The sequence below is a fragment of the Chrysemys picta genome, chromosome 17 (assembly GCF_011386835.1).
Source record: "Chrysemys picta bellii isolate R12L10 chromosome 17, ASM1138683v2, whole genome shotgun sequence".
Classification (NCBI taxonomy): domain Eukaryota; kingdom Metazoa; phylum Chordata; order Testudines; family Emydidae; genus Chrysemys; species Chrysemys picta.
In genome coordinates this window covers 19,262,123-19,268,122 of record NC_088807.1, presented here as the reverse complement: position 1 = coordinate 19,268,122, position 6,000 = coordinate 19,262,123, and positions in this window count along the sequence as shown.

Sequence of the window (6,000 nt, the reverse complement as noted above, 5' to 3'; positions counted from 1 at the left end):
TGGCCAGCCACGTGGCCATGGCCCCCAGCTGCGGTTCCGTCTCCTTGCCTCCCCGCCCACATAGGACAGCCCTTAGCCCAGCCCCTTTGGGTCTCCAGCTCCGGTCCCGGCTCCCGGCGCCCCTCGCTCAGCCCTCAGGGGGCTCCCCGGATCCGTCGCCCAGGGGACTCTGGATCCACCCGGGGGATTTGAGCTCCTCTCGCTCTGACGAGGCTGCGGAGACTAAAGACCCCTCGCGCCTGTGCCCGCAGGAGACCCAGCCTTTCCCGGCGGCTCCCTGTTCGCCCCCAAGGCTCCCTGGGCATTTCCCCCAGGGCTTGAAGGCCCCGCTCCCCATTCGGTCTCCGCTGGCGCCCCCCAGCGGCGGGGCACGGTGATGGTTTCCCGGGGTGCCTCTCTGCCAACCCATTAGGCCTACGCCTCGTCCCTCCTCGCCCCGCCCCCCCACCATCCTGACTTTATAATCCCCCCTGCCCCCCTGCAGTGGGGCGTCTTCCGCAGCTGTCCCGCCCTGGGACAGTAACTGGCCTCCCAGCCCCACCTGACCCCCTCCAGGGCCTGTGCGAGGCAACCCCCCCCTGTCACAGCCAGTCATTCCCCACAAACAGCAAGGTGACCCCCCCCACCCCTGCCAGGTCTCCTGGGCGGCTCCAGGAGCAGCGGTCAAGCCTTCGGCACCCACCGGGAAACTGAGGCAAGCACCGGCTTCATCAAAATATTACAGAAAACTCCCCCCACGTCACAACCCCAGCGCCGCCCTGGGGCATCGGGGCTGGGACTGGCGGCCAGGGAGAACGCCCCCTGCTGGGCCCCCACCCTGCTCACTGCAACCCAGCGCCCCCTGCCGAGCCCCCCACAGCCCAGCATATCCCAGTGCCAGCTGATGGGTTTTTCCCTCTGGAAATTCATATATGTTGCAAAGGGTTTCTTAATAATCTCTGTCAGCTGAGTAGCCCAAGCTGGGGTCATTGTGCAAGGCAGAGAAACCCGAGCCGAGCTCACAAGTGAATCACGCAAACACAACAAAGTGCAACCGGATGTCGGGCGAGGCAAGGAAGCCAGGTGCCATAGAATCGCCGGTCCCGCTTGGCAAAGCCACACAGCCCAGGGCAGACCGGGCCATGCTGCAGCGGGCAAGAACGCACGATGCGAGGGGGCCAGATAATGCAGGGCATAGCCGGCAGTGCCATCAAATGGGAGAGAGGAAACACAGGAGAACACAACGCTCTACCACGCCATAACGCCCAGGCCAGATAGCGCCACAGAGTAGAACATCACATGCAAGGGCATATTACGTCCGAGACCAGAACGCAAGAGAGCCGGTAATGCAATGCTACCCCCGGGGATAACGCGACACGTGCAATAGAAAGTCACGCAGTAAAATGTGTGAGGAAAACGTCCGATAATATAAAGCACCACCAGGCAATAACGCAATGAAATGTATATTGCAATACAGTGCAACAGAATGTAGCACAATGAAATGCAAGAGAGCAGAACGGAGGCGACAGGAATGCAAGGAAATGCAAGGCCACGCCAGGCGATAATGCAGTACAATCTAATGCGATGGAATCTAATGCGAGAGAACACAACGCAAGGCATCGCAATATTACATCACAGAATATTTGCCACAGTGCAACCGAATGCGATGCCGTACAAGGCACCAATGCGATATTATCACTACAATACACCCCACCCTGCCCCCGTGACATCACCAACGCCCCTGCCGCACGGGAACCTCGCACGGGCAGTGCACAAGCCCCATGGACTCAGGCACCCCCCGCCGCACGAATCCAGGACCCACCCACACGGCGCAGGGCCAGTGACTTGACACATCCCCAGAGCGCAGGGCCCAGCCCCTCCAGCAGGGGGCGGCAGGAACACACACACACACACACACACACACAGAGCTGGGGGCTGGTCAGGCTGCTAGGACCCGGCCCCTGGCTGTGCTGGGATCCTGCTGGGGGAGGCTGCTCCTGTCCAGTCTTGCACCACCCCCCCAGGGGGGCAATTACCAGGAAGAGGCTGCAGGTGCAGGCAACTGGCCCGGCCGGCAACCCAGCCCCTCACTGCTGACCCCCAGCCCCCTGCTAGCCCCCCAGCTCTGCTGGTGCCCCTCACTCCCGACCCGCAGCCCCTGCTAGCCCAGCCCTCCCCCGCCCCAGCTCAAATAACAAAGGTGTGGGGTTGGCCCTGACACACAGATTCCTGGGGCAGCTGCGAAGCCGGCGCTGGGGCTTAGACAAACACATGGTTCATATCCTCACCCCCCGCCTGTCTGCGCACACAGACACACACACACACACAGCCGCACACACACACACACACACAGCCGCACACGCTGAGTACACAGGAAGCCGGGGTCCCCCTGCGTGGGGCCAGCCTTTGACGCAAACGCCCCGTGTCACGGCAGGCCCAGGCGGGTGCAGTGCGGTGGAGCTGGCACTGGGCCCGGGCCGCGGTCTGGCTGGGCGCACGGGCAGCCGGAGTGGGGGGGGGAGGGAGTGCGTACGCACAGACAGAGGGGGCAGTGATCCACACGGAGACACTGACACACACACGCACCGCGGCAGCCTGGGAGCACGGACACGCGCCGTGTGTGTGTGTGTGTGTGTGTGCGTGTGTGTGTGTCCCTGATGCCTCCTGCTGGAGGAGCCGGGCCCTGCTCTGCGTGTGTGTGTGTGTGTCCCTGCTGGAGGGGCCGGGCCCTGCTCTGCGTGTGTGTGTGTGTGTCCCTGTCGCCCCCTGCTCGAAGGGCTGGGCCCTGCTCTGCTTGTGTATGTGTGTGTGTGTCCCTGTCGCCCCCTGCTGGAGGGGCTGGGCCCTGCGCTGTGTGTGTGTGTGTGTCTGCTGGAGGGGCCGGGCCGGGCCCTGCTCTGCATGTGTGTGTGTGTGTGTGTGTGTGTGTGTCCCTGCTGCCCCCTGCTGGAGGGGCCGGGCCCTGCCCTGCGTGTCAGTCGCATGGGTCCTGTGCCCTAGTGGACCAAGAACCGGCCTGGGCCTCAGGACTCCTGGGTTCTATCCCAGCTCCAGTGGCTGACCTTGGCCAGGCCTTGCTGGGTGCCTCAGTTTCCCCACATGTGTGCAAGGGGGAGGGTACCCCAGCACCTCCCTTTGGCGAGCCCGGTGAGCTGTCGGGTGGTGAGCGCCGGGGATCGTGGGCATTGGAGGGAGTGGGGGGATCCTGGGGCAGATCCCGGGGGGGATCCCCAAGACAGACAGGGGCCCAGCCAGCTTCTCCTGTTTCAACCACTGTGTCAATGAACCCTGGCTCAGCTGGGCCTCTGTCCGGCAGGGGTCAGGGGTCATGAACATCTGCACTATAGACTCAGGGTCACAATGGGGGGGTCACTATGGGGGTCAGAGTTCACAGTGGGGCCTATCCACCTGCTGCTATAGGCCCAGAGGTCGGGGTCACAGTGAAGGTTAAAGGTCATGTGGAAGTCAAGGGTCATGCACTCTAGGCCCAAGATCAGGGGGTCGCTGGGAGGGTCAGAGGTCACTGTTCGCTACTGGAGGACTCCTCCCAGAATCCTTTGCAAGAAATCACCAAGGCCCTTCCTTGCAGGGGCTTCTGCAAAGGATTCTGGGTGCTGGGGTGATGGGCTTGATTCACCTCTCCCCACCCCCCCATTGCTTGGGGGTCACCTCATACTGAGCAGTGCCCCATAGATCTCAGCTGCTGGGCCCCACCCCCGCCCAGCACAGGCCAGGTTGGGGGTGGGGTGGGGAGGGGAATGACGGGAACCGGGGGAGGGGGCACTGGGCCCCAGCCACCCCCTAGACAAGGCAGATTCGGGGGTGGGGTGGTGGGTAAAAGGGGATAGTTGGGGGGAGAGCGGAAGGGGGGAGGGAATACCCTAATCGCAGGGCCCCTGGGCCAGAAGGCGAGGGGTTCCCCAGCCCCGGGGTGCCCTGTCTCCCTGTGACACCCCCCAGTGCCATGTCTGATGCCCCCCCTCCCCCAACTCCTGCCTTGGGACTGGGGACAGGACAGCAGGGTCGACTAGAGGCCATAAAATGAGAGAAAAACGGGGGGGGGGTTGTCTGGGGATGGCTGGCGGTGTAGGGGCCTATGGGAGGTGGCTGGATGGGGTGGCGGTGATGGGGCGGGGGCTGTCCGGGGTGGATGGGGTGGGGTGGGGGCTGTACAGGGAGGGGGGTGACCAGGCAAGGGGTGCCCAGGGGGCTATACGGGGATGGGATTGTACAGGGTGGGGGGTGGCGGAGTGGGGGCTCTACGGGGTGGGGGCTGTACGGGGTGGGGTGATGGGGTGGGGGCTGTACAGGGAGGGGGGGGGTGACCAGGCAGGGGATGCCCAGGGGGCTGTATGTGGTGGGATGATGGGGGCTACACGGGGTGGGGGGTGTATGGGGTGGGGGGTGACCAGGCAGGGGATGCCCAGGAGGTTGTACAGGGTGGGGGCTGTATGGGGTGGGGTGACGGGGTGGTGGGTGATCAGGCAAGGGGTACCCAGGGGGGTAGCTCGCTCGGGGGGGCACTTGGCACACAAGGCAGTGAGGAGGGGCAGGGCTGGAGATCGGGCCCTGGGGGCAGACCCAGGCCCCTCCGTGGCTCCAGCCCCAACGGCAGAGGCGGGGCCGGGGGAATCCCAGACAGGCCGGGGAAGCCGGCAGCGGCTGGCGGGCAGGGCGGGCGGGCGCTGCCCTCCTGGCTCCGATGAGTCGTTCTGGCTGAGTTGGGTCATTTCACGCTGGGATCTGCTGGCTGGGAAAGATTGGACGCAGGTGGGGAACTGAGCTCCGGGAGAGGCAGGGAGCGAACCCAGGAGTCCTGGCTCCCAGCCCTCTCCTGCTTTAACCACTAGGCCTCCATGCCCCTCCCAGAGCCAGGGAGAGAACCCAGGAGTCCTGGCTCCCAGCCCCCCTGCTCTAATCCACTAGACTAGGAGTGGGCAAACTTTTTGGCCCGAGGGCCACATCTGGGTATGGAAATTGTATGACGGGCCATGAATGCTCACGAAATTAGAGTTTGGGGTGCGGGCTCTGGGGTGGGGCCAGAAACGAGGAGTTATGGGTGCGGGAGGGAACTCCAGGCTGTGGCAGGGGGTTGGGGTGCGGGGGGGGGGTGAGAGCTCCAGCTGGGGGTGAGGGCTCTGGGATGGTGCTGGGGATGAGGGGTTGGGGGTGCAGGAGGGTACTCTGGGCTGCGACTGAGGGGTTCGGAGGGCGGGAGGGGGATCAGGACTGGGTCAGGGGTGTGGGAGGGGGTCGGGGTGCAGGCTCCAGGCGGCGCTTACCTCAAGCAGCTCCCGGAAGCAGCGGCACATCCCTGCTCCGGCTCCTATGCGGAGGCGCGGCCAGGGGACTCTGGGCCCTTCCCCATCCGCAGGCGCTTGGGGTGGGGGCAGCGTGTGGAGCCCCCTGGCTGCCCCTACATGTAGGAGCTGGAGGGGGGACGTGCTGCTGCTTCTGGGAGCCACGTGGAGCAGGACAAGCCCCGGACCCCGCTCCCGGGCGGTAGCTCGAGAGCCGGATTCAAACATCCGAAGGGGCGGATGTGGCCCCTGGGCCGTAGTTTGCCAATCCCACCCCCCTGCCATGCCAAGGGACACTCACTTTGCTGTTGTGTGTTAAGCAGCCCGACTCCTGTCTTACTACGTTCATCCTTTGATGCCGGAGCCCCCCGATTCCCCGCCCTGCCTCCAACCCCCCCGAACCTCCCAATTCCCCGCCCTGCCCCAGCCCCCCAAAACTCCCCAATTCCCTGTCCTGCCCCAAACCCCCAAACCCCCAAACCCCCCGATTCACCGCCCTGCCCCAACCCCCCCCCAAATCCCCCGATTCACCGCCCTGCCTCCAACCCCCCCCCGAACCCTCCGATTCACCACCCTGCCTCCAACCCCCCCGAACCTCCCAATTCCCCGCCCTGCCCCAACCCCCCCAAACTCCCCAATTCCCCGTCCTGCCCCAACCCCCCCGATTCACCGCCTGCCCCAACCCCCCCCAACCCCCCGATTCACCGCCCTGCCTCCAACC